We start from the raw sequence: 17,500 nt of genomic DNA, 5'->3' as shown, positions 1-17,500 counted from the left end.
GCGCTTCTTACTTTAGAAAGATTGCAGGGGCGCTCACGTTTTTTGGCCCCTTCCCGGCCCGGAAGTTCGCTTCCGGCGACTAGCTTCTACCGCTAGCGCTTGGACTTGGAAGCAATTTCATTGCCTTGAATCAATCAATGAATGAAAAGAAACCGCTTACCGAGGCGACCAGCGGAAGCTCGACTGAGTTGGAGAGGAAGAGTTCGGGAAGGAAAGGTTGGTTCGAGGACCCGTTGGTCAAAGGAAAGGGCAGGTCCTGATTCCGGGACGGAGCCGTATGACGCGAGTGTCACGTACGGTTCCTTTGAGAAGGGTGTGATACCACCACCTATCAGGCCCGACAGGCGGTCCACGGGCTGCATCCCTACTCACCTGGTCCATGCACATCGCTCTCTCCAGGAGGTTGGCCGCCTATCCTAGATCTTCCCATTTTCAAAAGATCCGGGCTCGATCTGGTTTAGTATCAAGGTGATTCTCTTTCTCTTTCTATATATATGGGTCCGTGCAGCATTTCCACGATATCGTTATGATCAATTAATGGGACTTGGCCGGAAAGTGTTCTTGCCTCTATCATTAGCTCGGGTAGTCCCCGTTTCTGGTGTTTTAGTCACCTTTCAATGGCTCCCTTAATTATGTGCGAGGAATTACCCTCTTGAGTAATGGGAAGCGGGCTAGTCCCCGAAAATGCCCATAAACGTTGGGGCCAATAATCTTTCTGCTGGAACCTATATCAGCTAAGAAAAAGCGTTAGAATACCGTAATACAGAGTCAGAGCTGGTCTAGCAATGGAAACTTAAGAATAGAAAGCAGAAGAAAGCCCTTGATCCGAAGGAAGTCAAATTCAAATCCACCACCAGGGAATTAAGGTAGGGAAGAGGCATTCGAAGAAGCTGTTTTTAAAGACGCAGAAAACAGAAGATACCACTGTCGATCCAGCCTGAACAGCAGCATTAGCCGTAGAAGGAGCCTTAGAGGCAATGTTCAGGACTTATTTTTTTTTTATGTCTGTTCTAGCACCAGCTTCCTTTTCTTCCCTTTCGACGTAGCTTTCGAAGCAGGACGAGAAGGGGCTTGTTCGGGACACTGCAGCAGTGATCGATCATGGGTAAAAATCGGGAAAAGTAAAAAAATAAAAAAACATATGATGATCAAATTTACCTTCAAAAAGTGGGCTAGGGGGTTTCCTCTCCAAGGAACTGCTAGCGATCACAAGATAGCACGCTGCCCGCATTCGATCATAGTTATCCCGTGCGGCAGGACTCATGCTAGGAGCGTCCGGGGCACTCCCACCCCAAATAGAAGGGGAAACCTTTTTCGTCATCAGGCGGTTACTCACACATATCCTCACCACACCATCCCGAGAAAGAAGATTGAATCGCTTCGGCGCTGTACCATTCAGACTGCTACGATACACTGGAACTGGTATAAGCTGCCAAAACCCCAGTTGTCGAGCGCAGTGGTTAAGGGCGTAGACCTCGACCGGCGCTTTGAAACTCCTATCCATCTTCGATCGACAGCCGGCCGGAAGATCGGCCACAGCTGCTCTAGCCGTGTTGCATAAGAAGGAAATACTGAACAACTTACTTACGGAGAGACAACTCAAAGTTTCCGGGCGGTATACCCGTCTCCTACTATTCAACATTTTGGCTTAGGCTTTCTCTGGCTTTTCTACTCGTCTGGCATTCTGTTCTCCTTTGTCTTATTATTTTATTACATCTTTCTTTGTTATTATTCCTTGAGTTGACTTAGTAGGTTGAAAATCGACTTTGTTATTAGCTTAGGTTGGGTTGAATTTCCAGTCTTCGTGAGCGGAGTTCATCCTGAGGCCGAGGTACGTAGTGACGTCTCTTGCTGGGCCTTTGATAAGGAATGGTCGGTTTGTTAGTCTTAATCCAGCGACTGGCCTTGCTCCGAGCGATATCCGAAGTATGGTTCGCTCGCTAGTTATATGCTTAACACATGCATCTGAGGTCAGAGGTGCCGCTAAGGTTAACTATCTCAATCTACAACTCAATGTGATTGGCTTCGTCCGGGCTCAGTCTCTTCCGGCCGCCTCATCCTACTTACTCCACTCGCTATGTTTTGCTGCCAAACGGACTATCGGGGTTTTCCGTGAATGTAATGCTTAGCAACCCGTGCGCCCCTACCCGAGAGGCAAGCTTGGCGGCGCGAGTGATGCGGTAACAAGCCGAATCAAAGTACCTCGACGCAAATTGCATAAATAGAAAGAGGTGCCTATCCGCTCATCAAGTAAAGAAAGGCATCGATACATCGAGGACCAGGGCGGTGGGGTGGGAAGTAAATGAAATTCTTCTATCGTCACAACCCCTTTTCTCGAAGCTGACTCAATTTTCTTTCTTTAAGGAGGGCGATACTCTGATAGCTGAAGGGCGGTCCTTTTCAAATCTAACTCAGATGTTCGAGCTAATGTAACAGCTGTTTCCGGTAGTTGGAGTTGCCTTGATGTCAGAAAGGTGCCCAGTTCAGAAGGTGCGAAAGAATGGCTATTCTCTTGCTCGTGATTCTTGGGGGGGTCGTAGATGGAAAAATGGGTTCGACTCCCATAGCCCCGATGTGGCGAAAAAGACTGATTCAACGAGATATGCCTTGCCTGCATTAAGATTTAAAACTTGTCGTCTACTTTCAGGAAATGTTCGGAAGAGAGAACTTACAATAATACAACGCCGCATTCTCCGAAGATTGAGGAACAAGAAGCAAGATATTAAGAAAGATTTCTCCGAGAGAAAATCTTAACAGTTACATCAATCACAAACTACACGAAAGTTGCCCCTTTTTCATGGGGATTTACCCATAACAGAGATGCACAGAGGAACAGAACGAACTTCATATAACCGTTTTCTACTTAATCCAGAAACAAGATCTGACGTTATTCCGGTTCGTCTCCATTTTGTGAAACTATTCCTCAAGCAAGGCAGCCGATAAGACATCGAAGAGATTGTGTCAATAATGGAATGGTAAGCATTACTCATTTGAAAGTGTCCACGGTGATCTAATATCTTTTCAAGAAAATGACGCAAGAATCCGCGGTGAAGAAATAAGGAGATCTTTCTATATCGAAATATCAGTTGAAAAAATCATAGGCAAATTCCTGGATCACCCGGTAAGAATGTGGAGAAGAACCAAAACAGAATGGTTCCACCTACTCAAAACTAAGAGGGGATGCCTCCTTCTACTAAAATCCCGGTTGTTGCAACAGTTGCGTTCTTCTATGCAAGAAGAAGACTTAGAAAGAACAAAGAAGTTTGGATCCGAAAAAGTATGCTTAGGCAGTAACTTCGCTGAGCACAACAGAATGAATATAAATTTTTATCATTTCAAATCCTATTCTTATCGAAGAAAAGGAACGAGAAAAACCGAAATCTTCCTACTCGAATAAGAAGTCCTATAGTTTACAACTCTTCTTTATATAGTAATTCGATCTATTGCTCCGCATCCCCCTATCAGTTTACTATGAAGAGAAGAATCAAAAGGATCGAACTACCTACTCATTATTCGGAGGTGAATCATAGAACACTAAAAGCTGTGGTATCTTATGGACCGAACATAGGTCATATCCCTCACGACATAAGATTGAAAGATTTAAACCTTCCTCTTCGGAGCGGAAACGGACGTGGCCAAAACATATAAAGATCGGCGTAGTCGCTCATAGGGACATATCTATCCGGATAGAGGATAGTCTAGATCGATTCATAGATAGATTTCTATCCATATAGATAGGTATCTCCGTGGATAGAGATAAAGATAGGGATCCATCTAGTCACTATTTCCATTTTTTTTCTTAATTCTGATTGATTGCCTTTTTTTTGACGAAAAGTTTTAAATCTTAATGCAGGCAAGGTGAAATTCATTTCAATTATTACTTGCTGGGTCGGAGCGTAGACAGGCAGGCAGAGCCCAGGAAACAGGGAAGCCCGTCCTAGAGCAGTCTACTAGAAGTAGAAGACAGATGACATGAGATAAAGCGTCCTCTATCTGGAACCATCGCCAAATTTCTCTTCTTTCTTTTTGATTTCAGGTTTCTTTATTTTTCAGGGCCCAGAACGCTAAAGGGAGAAGCAAACCGAACCTCTAATCGACCTGGACACATAAAACATTCTCGGTGTGGCGAGAGATTTGAGATTCCGTACGTAACTCAGTGAGTGCGTTCGAAGAAGGGCTTGGTTTGGAAAAGAAAATGAAATACGAACAACCGCGCTGGTCGTAATAGATCGACTTTCATGCTAGTTCTTGCTCCAGTATGAAAGTTCCATTTCAGGAAGGACGACGTACCATGATACTTTCTGTTTTGTCGAGCCCTGCTTTGGTCTCTGGTTTGATGGTTGCACGTGCTAAAAATCCGGTACATTCCGTTTTGTTTCCCATCCTAGTCTTTCGCGATACTTCAGGTTTACTTCTTTTGTTAGGTCTCGACTTCTCCGCTATGATCTTCCCAGTAGTTTATATAGGAGCTATAGCCGTTTTATTCCTATTCGTTGTTATGATGTTCCATATTCAAATAGCGGAGATTCACGAAGAAGTCTTGCGCTATTTACCAGTGAGTGGTATTATTGGACTGATCCTTTGGTGGGAAATGTTCTTCATTTTAGATAATGAAACCATTCCATTACTACCAACCCAAAGAAATACGACCTCTCTGAGATATACAGTTTATGCCGGAAAGGTACGAAGTTGGACTAATTTGGAAACATTGGGCAATTTACTTTATACCTACTATTTCGTCTGGTTTTTGGTTCCTAGTCTTATTTTATTAGTAGCCATGATTGGGGCTATAGTACTGACTATGCATAGGACTACTAAGGTGAAAAGACAGGATATATTTCGACGAAATGCTATTGATTTTAGGAGGACTATAATGAGGAGGACGACAGACCCACTCACGATCTACTAAAGGGCAAGTAGCTTGAGATTGGTTCAAATCCAATTCGTGAGTATGTGGAGGACGCTCCTATCCTATTGTTTTATGGAAATGATCTTTAGACAGGCATGGACATAATGGGCTCTTTTCCTCCTATAACTTCTAGTTGTCTATTTGAGGAAAGACTTGGAACGAGGAGAAAGAAGATAGCCCAAGACAGAGCCTACAACCAGAACCAAGTAGACAGATAGCCTTGCAGGGACCACTCCACCTATGGGAACCAATCAGTCCCCAATAGCAAGAAAAAGGGTACCAAGCAAGCAAAGGAGCGTTAGCGTCAGCAAACCAGTCAGTTGCGAGTGTGTGAGTGCGCAGTTCCTTCTCTTCGGTCAGTGCTTATGCATCTCTTAAGCATAGTAAGAGAGATTTCTTTATGAATGATTTCGAGATGTTTTGAATCAAGCTTTGGAAATAAGCCAATCATAGGCTGCACATTCATATTCAAGATGTTTACGAATAGGACTAGTTGCTTTAAGGCTATAAAGCAGATGAGATAATCGTGAAATTATCCCTCTACAGGCCTTCTCTCTGCTTTGAATAGCGTACTTTTTCGAGCTAAGCAAGGAAGCCAGGCTTTTAGAAAGCATACGTACCGGCTTGCGACCGAGGAACTGCTACCAAGCATGAACTCTAATGCATTCAACAATAAAGATTGCCTCTTTCGGTCTACTAAGACTCTCTCATTCATATGTTATTCCATCCCTCACTGACAGGAATTGCTACTTGAACTAGAAAGCACAGATCGGCTACTGTCGATAAAAAGCAGGCATTACGGACTGACTGAGAGCAAGGATGGATGGATCTTCGCTTGGGCTTGGCACGCGCTAAAGGCTAAGCTCTTCGCTTTCCTGCAGATCTCTCTCTTTAAGACGATCTTCCCTCTCCCCGAGAGTCAGGAGCTATCTTTAGAGTGTTAGGTCTTTTCTGTCACTATGCTTTCGTGATTCCGTATGGTATGTAAATTACTTATGTAATGTGTATCATCAACAGCGCACTCTATCTTACTTTATTCAAGTCTATAACTAGGGAATTCTACTCCTAATATGCGAACTTTTCCTTTGATAGAATAGGCTGCTGAGAATCAACTGCTGGTGGAAGGTTTGATGAAGGTGAAGGAATTGGACAACTAGGCTCTTAGGGCTGCTATTGACGAACACTTTCCTGAAAATGTCCTTGATTAGGGATTAAAGAAGATGCACAGAAAAAGCTGCTTGGATAAGCTTTTGGAAGTTAGGAGGAATGTGCTCTTAACGAAATGCCACTAATAGTCTAGTAAAGAGGCTTAGAAAGAATTCGAAAGTTGGGAGGGAGCCTTAGCCTTTTAGACAGAAGTGACATATCTCAAAATTTGACTTTCAAGAAGGAAAGAAAGAGAATAGAATGCCTTTTTAGAATCCCCTGCAGGCGCCAACTCGGAATAAAAAAAACCTCACTTTAGAATGAAGCAGGAATCATCCAAACCAGAAAGCCCACATGGATTCCGAACCGCAGATGGCATCAAGCCCGATTTAAGCCGATTCGGCGACATCAGAATAGGTTGTGCAAGAACGAAAAGAAGGCAGGGACATTTCATTTAACAGGAAAGACCATAAAAACCACCAGTATAGGCCTTTTTTTGGCAAGCAACTAGTCCGACACATGAATCAATAATAAAGAAAGAATCGAAAAAGAAATCGAAATCTCGTTAGCCCAGGGGAGCAATTATTACTGTTACAGGTAGGGGAGAGTCAAGGCAACTGCGGAACTCGACTGGAAACTACTCCTAGAACCCTAACAAAGGGCTTCCAAAACAGGTTGCCAGATATGCCGTAATATAGAAGCCCCTGGGAAGGCACTAAAATCCCTACTTTAATTCAAAAGCTTTCTGCACTCGCTTGTTAGCTTGCTCACTTGATTTGATGGTTTGCAAGCTATATTTTTTTTCCTATTACAAGATAGATTCCCCCTTATTCAAGCTTTATAAAATCCCAGCTTAGCATTATGAAAGACAAAAGAAATCTGATATTACTCACTGGAAACTGGCACTCCAACTCTAACTGGATCGAAAAGCGAAGGTAAAGGCAAAGCTACTCCACCTTCAATTGTAACTAGCCGGGCATCAGAAAGAGCACGAGGGTAATGCCTGTAAGACAGAAGCACTTCCATTTTATGGGCTGGATTGCTCTCCAACTGGCTAAAAATAAGGACTCGGAGGCAAGGAGGTCCATACTTGTAATCGGAACCTTACCTTCTTGGCGAGTTCCATACCCCTAAGGGGCTAGCAAAGACGGCTATAATAGATATTTCACTCTAGACATACCATGCATCGGGTAAGGACGCAGGTCGTATATCTTATATACGATACCACCAGACGAACAGTCTTATTCATAAGTAGAAAGAGTCCCTGTGCTAAATGAAGAGAGGTCAATCAGCAAAGGATAAAGCTCTTCCCCGGAACACCATCTTTACTTTAAGAGTGAAGTAGAAGTCTGGCAATGTTAATTGTTCTCGAAAGCTAAAGGTAGTTCACCTAGGGTCCGAAGGAGACTAAGCTTAGCCTTGACCCAACAAGGTCAAGCCTTACCTTCTAATCCGCCTGCTTGGGAATTAGATTAAATAAAGAGGACTAGCTGTGAGCTTTGAGGAAAGCCTGTAAGTTCTCTTTCGACTTCCCCTGGATTCCCTTCTCTTCCTGGGGAGAGTAACTAAGTCAGGCCAGTCTATTAGGTGATCTGGAAGAGAAAGTGCTAATCTAATCACAACTCTTCTCTTATCCGCATGGTCTTGTTCAGCTGTCTTTCTCCTGGGTGGATTGGTTTGAACAGCCCTACCAGGGGAGTGGGCATTAACGGTCGAATAAGCAGTGATTCCTGATCGGCACTTGCTATAGAAGAAGCAGCAGTTAGCTCTAACGGGGCTGAAGTCACTTTAGGGGTTAGCTCTGCAAATGTTGAAAGAATAACGGCAGCTAATTCATCCGCATCTGTTGGAGGAAGGAAGCCGGGGAGCGATAACTAGAACAAGGAAGCTATTGTCTTTGAGGCCTAAGGACTGCTAATGAGAGTCTTCCTCGCCATGTGAAAAGATCTCTCTTTATGCTCGAAATCTCAATACAATTATTCTGCTGGGAGTGCTTATTCAACTTCATTGATTGCCTTTTTCGTGAGAATCTGAGGCCTTGAGTTTGGCCTTACTCATTTAGGGCTTGCCCTATTGTGTAAGGTTCTTTGTGAAAGGCTTTCTGAACCCTTTTTTTTGATGTCTGCAACTTTCATTGTCGTGGCCTCGAAGCACGCAGTGGGAACATAACTTAGGAACTCTCTCGTAGATGATTTTCTTTCATTTTTTATGCCTGGGTAACCTCTATTACTAGCTCTAGCCCCATTACCAATGAGACAACGCGGTAAAACGTGACCGTTCGGCCAATGCATTCACTCACATACGTTGATTGCGGTGCGCCATATTCCACCATCATGCGGCTTTTTCTCTCAGTTCGATGCGCCATTTTCTCGTTGATACGATTCACTCAATCCTGCGCATAAAGATATGGACTACATCAAAAACCTCTACACCACATCGACTTTTTTCTTCCATAGGTCCTTGGTTTTTCTCTTTTCCTGAGCGTTTCACACTAAGCTCTTCGATCTTCAGGGATACGCGATTCTTCCAAGTCCAAGCGTTTTCCCCACAGAATATCTGCCATCAAATAACCTTCAAACAGTTTCTACTCCGGATTTGATGTTTCAAAGAATTAGGTTTCTTTTTATGTTGAGCGATATTTCAACCATTTCCCCAGCTTCCACTCTATTGTCCACTTCTAATAAACGTGATTGATTCTGCGAGATGTGATTCTATTGTAATAGGCTCTATCTATTCTATTATGGCCGGCTTGGAGACATCAGAGGAAGACCATCATCTCTATCCGGGTACGATTTTCCAAACCCTGGGATTTTTCTCTCTTTACCGGTTATTACTCTTCCTCATCGACATATCTGTTCCCCGATCCTCCCGTGCTCTAGCAATTGCGTGATACTAAACCGGATCGAGCTCTTCGCACCTGGATAGTACTCCTTTCACCGTGCTTTCGATTGTCTCACTTCAGCGCCATGCGCTTTGCTTCGCTTTATAGAAGAGAAAGACCGTTGTCTTGAGAGTGAAAAGCAAGCGCAAGCGATAGAAAGGATAGTCCCTCGCGCGTTCGCGCGAACTACTAGAAAATGGTGAGATCATTAGTGAAAGAAGGACCAACGACGATCCTATCCTAAAGGAGAAGGAGGAGTAGGAGAGTCAGTCTTCTTTGAAGATCGATGAACGTAGTGTAGGAAAATTATGCCATTCGGAAGAAGTCTTCTACAGAGGAAAGCCTGTATCGAGTAAGTGGAGAGGAAAGATCTCAGAGATTCTTATCTCATTCCATTCCAGTGGCTCGACCAGTAACCAATGGCGAAAACTAAAAATCCATGGTTTCCAGTAGAACCCCATTTCGCCCAAGTTGTTTCGGAACCGGAAAAAGAAGCGGTTTCGCACAGCTTGCTCATAGTGCAGGTCCCACTTGTATATTGTATTTGGCCGAAGAAGCATCGGACAGGTTGGAGTTCTTACCTTCTTGGGACTCCATGGACCAAGATCTGCTTTCATTATATGGGCAATACCGATCTACTTTAGTAGATCATATGGATGTAGAAAAAGCTTCTGATTTTGATGAATTGGAAACATCTCTTTTCCATTTCTATTTACCTAGTTCATATTTTTCTTTCGTGTGTTCCGGGAGTAATTCGATCTCTTCAATCTCAGGATACCACCTAAATAACTGCCGCCAGAGAGTCAAATAGGTCGGGAAGAAAGAGTCTGAGGTTGAGTTGGACGACATACATCTTGGTTGCTTCCCCCTCTTTGTAGGGTGATGACACCAGTAGCTGTGGAGCACAGATGACCATCTCTTCAAGCAGGGATATGGTGCTGGGCCCCTAGATCCAAGTCTAAAACAAAAAAAAAGAGAAAGCAGGTTGAGGTGAGTATGGGAGGCAAGGCTGGATCTCATGAGTAAATGACTCGCCGAGTTACCATGGTCCACCCGGTCCCGATTCGGACACTGAGCAAGCTTTAATTGAAGTAGGGAGAGAAAGTCAAAGAGAGATATGATTACACGATATCTCAAAGTAGAGCGAGTGTGTGGGAAAGGAAAAGAAGGAAGTCGGAGCTTTTCAAAGAAATGATGTAAATGGATGTCCACAGACTCCTAGGCGAGGCTAGAAGGTGAATGGTATGGCTTGTTCACCCTAAGCAACTGAATCAAACTCGTATAGAAAGAAAGGGTTTGCTTCCGCATAAGTAAGGTATGGGTGTCACAGTTATTTCTGTCGTGTAGTTAGCTCTGCTTGAGCAGTATGGAAGCGAGTGTTATAGAAGATATAAATATCATAATCATAAGAGAAGAAAGAAAGTAGCGTCAGAAGTCTTGAAACCTATCTCCTCAATATGGTCTTCCTCTGATGTCATAATAGAATAGATAGAGCCTATTACAATAGAATCACATCTCGCAGAATCAATCACGTTTATTAGAAGTGGACAATAGAGTGGAAGCTGGGAAATGGTTGAAATATCGCTCAACATAAAAGAAACCTACTTCTTTGAAACATCAAATCCGGCGTAGAAACTGTTTGAAGGTGATTTGATGGCAGATATTCTGTGGGAAAACGCTTGGACTTGGAAGAATCGCGTATCCTGATCATCGACGATAAAGTGGGAGATCGCGTATCCTGAAGATCGAAGAGCTTAGTGTGAAACGCTCAGGAAAGAAAAACCAAGGACCTATGGAAGAAAAAGTCGATGTGGTGTAGAGGTTTTGATGTAGTCCATATCTTTATGCGCAGGATTGAGTGAATCGTATCAACGAGAAAATGGCGCATCGAACTGAAGAAAAAGCCGCATGATGGTGGAATATGGCGCACCGCAATCAGCGTATGTGAGTGAATGCATTGGCCGAACGGTCACGTTTTACCGCGTTGTCTCATTGGTAATGGGGCTAGAGCTAGTAATAGAGGTTACCCAGGCATAAAAATGAAAGAAAATCATCTACGAGAGAGTTCTAAGTTATGTTCCCACTGCGTGCTTCGAGGCCACGACAATGAAAGTTGCAGACATCAAAAAGGGTTCAGAAAGCCTTTCACAAAGAACCTTACACAATAGGGCAAGCCTAAATGAGTAAGGCCAAACTCAAGGCCTCAGATTCTCACGAAAAGGCAATCAATGAAGTTGAATAAGCACTCCCAGCAGAATAATTGTATTGAGATTTCGAGCATAAAGAGATCTTTTCACATGGCGAGGAAGACTCTCATTAGCAGTCCTTAGGCCTCAAAGACAATAGCTTCCTTGTTCTAGTTATCGCTCCCCGGCTTCCTTCCTCCAACAGATGCGGATGAATTAGCTGCCGTTATTCTTTCAACATTTGCAGAGCTAACCCCTAAAGTGACTTCAGCCCCGTTAGAGCTAACTGCTGCTTCTTCTATAGCAAGTGCCGATCAGGAATCACTGCTTATTCGACCGTTAATGCCCACTCCCCTGGTAGGGCTGTTCAAACCAATCCACCCAGGAGAAAGACAGCTGAACAAGACCATGCGGATAAGAGAAGAGTTGTGATTAGATTAGCACTTTCTCTTCCAGATCACCTAATAGACTGGCCTGACTTAGTTACTCTCCCCAGGAAGAGAAGGGAATCCAGGGGAAGTCGAAAGAGAACTTACAGGCTTTCCTCAAAGCTCACAGCTAGTCCTCTTTATTTAATCTAATTCCCAAGCAGGCGGATTAGAAGGTAAGGCTTGACCTTGTTGGGTCAAGGCTAAGCTTAGTCTCCTTCGGACCCTAGGTGAACTACCTTTAGCTTTCGAGAACAATTAACATTGCCAGACTTCTACTTCACTCTTAAAGTAAAGATGGTGTTCCGGGGAAGAGCTTCTTTATCCTTTGCTGATTGACCTCTCTTCATTTAGCACAGGGACTCTTTCTACTTATGAATAAGACTGTTCGTCTGGTGGTATCGTATATAAGATATACGACCTGCGTCCTTACCCGATGCATGGTATGTCTAGAGTGAAATATCTATTATAGCCGTCTTTGCTAGCCCCTTAGGGGTATGGAACTCGCCAAGAAGGTAAGGTTCCGATTACAAGTATGGACCTCCTTGCCTCCGAGTCCTTATTTTTAGCCAGTTGGAGAGCAATCCAGCCCATAAAATGGAAGTGCTTCTGTCTTACAGGCATTACCCTCGTGCTCTTTCTGATGCCCGGCTAGTTACAATTGAAGGTGGAGTAGCTTTGCCTTTACCTTCGCTTTTCGATCCAGTTAGAGTTGGAGTGCCAGTTTCCAGTGAGTAATATCAGATTTCTTTTGTCTTTCATAATGCTAAGCTGGGATTTTATAAAGCTTGAATAAGGGGGAATCTATCTTGTAATAGGAAAAAAAATATAGCTTGCAAACCATCAAATCAAGTGAGCAAGCTAACAAGCGAGTGCAGAAAGCTTTTGAATTAAAGTAGGGATTTTAGTGCCTTCCCAGGGGCTTCTATATTACGGCATATCTGGCAAACTCCGTTTTGGAAGCCCTTTGTTAGGGTTCTAGGAGTAGTTTCCAGTCGAGTTCCGCAGTTGCCTTGACTCTCCCCTACCTGTAACAGTAATAATTGCTCCCCTGGGCTAACGAGATTTCGATTTCTTTTTCGATTCTTTCTTTATTATTGATTCATGTGTCGGACTAGTTGCTTGCCAAAAAAAGGCCTATACTGGTGGTTTTTATGGTCTTTCCTGTTAAATGAAATGTCCCTGCCTTCTTTTCGTTCTTGCACAACCTATTCTGATGTCGCCGAATCGGCTTAAATCGGGCTTGATGCCATCTGCGGTTCGGAATCCATGTGGGCTTTCTGGTTTGGATGATTCCTGCTTCATTCTAAAGTGAGGTTTTTTTTATTCCGAGTTGGCGCCTGCAGATTCTAAAAGGCATTCTATTCTCTTTCTTTCCTTCTTGAAAGTCAAATTTTGAGATATGTCACTTCTGTCTAAAGGCTAAGGCTCCCTCCCAACTTTCAGAATTCTTTCTAAGCCTCTTTACTAGACTATTAGTGGCATTTCGTTAAAACACATTCCTCCTAACTTCCAAAAGCTTATCAAGCAGCTTTTTCTGTGCATCTTCTTTAATCCTAATCAAGGACATTTTCAGGAAAGTGTTCGTCAATAGCAGCCCTAAGAGCCTAGTTGTCCAATTCCTTCACCTTCATCAAACCTTCCACCAGCAGTTGATTCTCAGCAGCCTATTCTATCAAAGGAAAAGTTCGCATATTAGGAGTAGAATTCCTAGTTATAGACTTGAATAAAGTAAGATAGAGTGCGCTGTTGATGATACACATTACATAAGTAATTTACATACCATACGGAATCACGAAAGCATAGTGACAGAAAAGACCTAACACTCTAAAGATGGCTCCTGACTCTCGGGAGAGGAAGATCGTCTTAAAGAGAGATCTGCAGGAAAGCGAAGAGCTTAGCCTTTAGCGCGTGCCAAGCCCAAGCGAAGATCCATCCATCCTTGCTCTCAGTCAGTCCGTAATGCCTGCTTTTTATCGACAGTAGCCGATCTGTGCTTTCTAGTTCAAGTAGCAATTCCTGTCAGTGAGGATGGAATAACATATGAATGAGAGAGTCTTAGTAGACCGGAAGAGGCAATCTTTTATTGTTGAATGCATTAGAGTTCATGCTTGGTAGCAGTTCCTCGGTCGCAAGCCGGTACGTATGCTTTCTAAAAGCCTGGCTTCCTTGCTTAGCTCGAAAAGTACGCTATTCAAAGCAGAGAGAAGGCCTGAAGAGGGATAATTTCCACGATTATCTCATCTGCTTTATAGCCTTAAAGCAACTAGTCCTATTCGTAAACATCTTGAATATGAATGTGCAGCCTATGATTGGCTTATTTCCAAAGCTTGGATTCAAAACATCTCGAAATCATTCATAAAGAAATCTCTCTTACTATGCTTAAGAGATGCATAAGCACTGACCGAAGAGAAGGAACTGCGCACTCACACACTCGCAACTGACTGGTTTGCTGACGCTAACGCTCCTTTGCTTGCTTGGTACCCTTTTTCTTGCTATTGGGGACTGATTGGTTCCCATAGGTGGAGTGGTCCCTGCAAGGCTATCTGTCTACTTGGTTCTGGTTGTAGGCTTCGTCTTGGGCTATCTTCTTTCTCCTCGTTCCAAGTCTTTCCTCAAATAGACAACTAGAAGTTATAGGAGGAAAAGAGCCCATTATGTCCATGCCCGTCTAAAGATCATTTCCATAAAACAATAGGATAGGAGCGTCCCTCCACATACTCACGAATTGGATTTGAACCAATCTCAAGCTACTTGCCCTTTAGTAGATCGTGAGTGGGTCTGTCGTCCTCCTCATTATAGTCCTCCTAAAATCAATAGCATTTCGTCGAAATATATCCTGTCTTTTCACCTTAGTAGTCCTATGCATAGTCAGTACTATAGCCCCAATCATGGCTACTAATAAAATAAGACTAGGAACCAAAAACCAGACGAAATAGTAGGTATAAAGTAAATTGCCCAATGTTTCCAAATTAGTCCAACTTCGTACCTTTCCGGCATAAACTGTATATCTCAGAGAGGTCGTATTTCTTTGGGTTGGTAGTAATGGAATGGTTTCATTATCTAAAATGAAGAACATTTCCCAAAAAAGTATCAGTCAATTAATACCACTCACTGGTAAATAGCGCAAGACTTCTTCGTGAATCTCCGCTATTTGAATATGGAACATCATAACAACGAATAGGAATAAAACGGCTATAGCTCCTATATAAACTACTGGGAAGATCATAGCGGAGAAGTCGAGACCTAACAAAGAAGTAAACCTGAAGTATCGCGAAAGACTAGGATGGGAAACAAAACGGAATGTACCGGATTTTTAGCACGTGCAACCATCAAACCAGAGACCAAAGCAGGGCTCGACAAAACAGAAAGTATCATGGTACGTCGTCCTTCCCTGAAATGGAACTTTCATACTGGAGCAAGAACTAGCATGAAAGTCGATCTATTACGACCAGCGCGGTTGTTCGTATTTCATTTTCTTTTTCCAAACCAAGCCCTTCTTAGAAAGCACTCACTGAGTTACTTACGGAATCTCAAATCTCTCGACGCCGAGAATTTTTATGTGTCCAGGTCGATTAGAGGTTCGGTTTGCTTCTCCTTTAGCGTTCTGGGCCCCTGAAAAATAAAGAAACCCGAAATCAAAAGAAAGAAGAAATTTGGCCATGTTTCCCGAGAGGCCGCTTTCTCTCAGGCCATCAGTCTTCTACTTCTAGTCGACTGCTCTATGACGGGCTTCCCTGTTTCCTGGGCTCTGCTCGCTCGTCTACGCTCCGACCCAGCAAGTAATAATTGAAATGAATTTCACCTTGCCTGCATTAAGATTTAAAACTTTTCGTCAAAAAAAAGGCAATCAATCAGAATTAAGAAAAAAAATGGAAATAGTGACTAGATGGATCCCTATCTTTATCTCTATCCACGGAGATACCTATCTATATGGATAGAAATCTATCTATGAATCGATCTAGACTATCCTCTATCCGGATAGATATGTCCCTATGAGCGACTACGCCGATCTTTATATGTTTTGGCCACGTCCGTTTCCGCTCCGAAGAGGAAGGTTTAAATCTTTCAATCTTATGTCGTGAGGGATATGACCTATGTTCTGTCCATAAGATACCACAGCTTTTAGTGTTCTATGATTCACCTCCGAATAATGAGTAGGTAGTTCGATCCTTTTGATTCTTCTCTTCATAGTAAACTGATAGGGGATGCGGAGCAATAGATCAATTACTATATAAAGAAGAGTTGTAAACTATAGGACTTCTTATTCGAGTAGGAAGATTTCGGTTTTCTCGTTCCTTTTCTTCGATAAGAATAGGTATTTGAAATGATAAAAATTTCTCTTAAAACTGTTGTGCTCAGCGAAGGAACTTCCTAAGCATACTTTTTCGGATCAAACTTCTTTGTTCTTTCTAAGTCTTCTTCTTGCATAGAAGAACGCAACTGTTGCAAAAACCGGGATTTTAGTAGTAGGCGGCATCCCCTCTTAGTTTTGAGTAGGTGGAACCATTCTGTTTTGGTTCTTCTCCACATTCTTACCGGGTGATCCAGGAATTTGCCTATGATTTTTTCAACTGATATTTCGATATAGAAAGATCTCCTTATTTCTTCACCGCGGATTCTTGCGTCATTTTCTTGAAAAGATATTAGATCACCGTGGGACACTTTCAAATGAGTAATGCTTACCATTCCATTATTCACACAAACCCTTCGATGACTTATCGGCTGCCTTGCTTGAGGAATAGTTTCACAAAAATGGAGACGAACCGGAATAACGTCCGATCTTGTTTCTGGATTAAGTAGAAAAGGGATATATGAAGTTCGTTCTGTTCCTCTGTGCATCTCTGTGATGGGTAAATCCCCATGAAAAAGGGGCAACTTTCGTGTAGTTTGTGATTGGATGTAACTGTTAAGATTTTCTCTCGGAGAAATCTTTCTCTTAATATCTTTCTTCTTGTTCCTCAATCTTCGGAGAATGCGGCGTTGTATTATTGTAAGTTCTCTCTTCCGAACATTTCCTGAAAGTAGACGACAAGTTTTAAATCTTAATGCAGGCAAGGCATATCTCGTTGAATCAGTCTTTTTCGCCACATCGGGGCTATAGGAGTCGAACCCATTTTCCATCTACGACCCCCCCAAGAATCACGAGCAAGAGAATAGCCATTCTTTCGCACCTTCTGAACTGGGCACCTTTCTGACATCAAGGCAACTCCAACTACCGGAAACAGCCGTTACATTAGCTCGAACATTCGAGTTAGATTTGAAAAGGACCGCCCTTCAGCTATCAGAGTATCGCCCTCCCTTAAAGAAAGAAAATTGAGTCAGCTTCGAGAAAAGGGGTTGTGACGATAGAAGAATTTCATTTACTTCCCCACCCCACCGCCCTGGTCCTCGATGTATCGATGCCTTTCTTTACTTGATGAGCGGATAGGCACCTCTTTTCTATTTATGCAATTTGCGTCGAGGTACTTTGGATTCGGCTTGTTACCGCATCACTCGCGCCGCCAAGCTTGCCTCTCGGGTAGGGGCGCACGGGTTGCTAAGCATTACATTCACGGGAAAACCCCCGGGAGAGTCCGTTTGGCAGCAAAACATAGCGAGTGGAGTAAGTAGGATGAGGCGGCCGGAAGAGACTGAGCCCGGACGAAGCCAATCACATTGAGTTGTAGATTGAGATAGTTAACCTTAGCGGCACCTCTGACCTCAGATGCATGTGTTAAGCATATAACTAGCGAGCGAACCATACTTCGGATATCGCTCGGAGCAAGGCCAGTCGCTGGATTAAGACTAACAAACCGACCATTCCTTATCAAAGGCCCAGCAAGAGACGTCACTACGTACCTCGGCCTCAGGATGAACTCCGGGCCCGAAGACTGGAAATTCAACCCAACCTAAGCTAATAACAAAGTCGATTTTCAACCTACTAAGTCAACTCAAGGAATAATAACAA

The 17,500-nt window shown here is 43.2% G+C and overlaps 5 pseudogenes; 3 read left to right on the top strand and 2 right to left on the bottom strand.

Annotated features, from left to right (window-relative positions):
- Nucleotides 1–710, top strand: part of LOC131176714 (uncharacterized) — a 3,236-nt pseudogene extending 2,526 nt beyond the window's left edge.
- Nucleotides 711–2,572: 1,862 nt separating this feature from the next.
- LOC131176713 (ribosomal protein S4, mitochondrial-like) lies at nt 2,573–3,896 on the top strand (annotated as a pseudogene).
- A 342-nt stretch (nt 3,897–4,238) lies between these two features.
- On the top strand, nt 4,239–4,937 carry LOC131176717 (NADH-ubiquinone oxidoreductase chain 6-like; annotated as a pseudogene).
- A 9,255-nt stretch (nt 4,938–14,192) lies between these two features.
- Nucleotides 14,193–15,146, bottom strand: LOC131176718 (NADH-ubiquinone oxidoreductase chain 6-like; annotated as a pseudogene).
- Nucleotides 15,147–15,229: 83 nt separating this feature from the next.
- LOC131176716 (ribosomal protein S4, mitochondrial-like) overlaps nt 15,230–17,500 on the bottom strand; it is a 2,311-nt pseudogene continuing 40 nt past the window's right edge.

The sequence above is a fragment of the Hevea brasiliensis genome, unplaced genomic scaffold (assembly GCF_030052815.1).
Source record: "Hevea brasiliensis isolate MT/VB/25A 57/8 unplaced genomic scaffold, ASM3005281v1 Scaf23, whole genome shotgun sequence".
NCBI lineage: Eukaryota > Viridiplantae > Streptophyta > Magnoliopsida > Malpighiales > Euphorbiaceae > Hevea > Hevea brasiliensis.
This window is presented reverse-complemented; position numbering and strand designations above follow the sequence as displayed.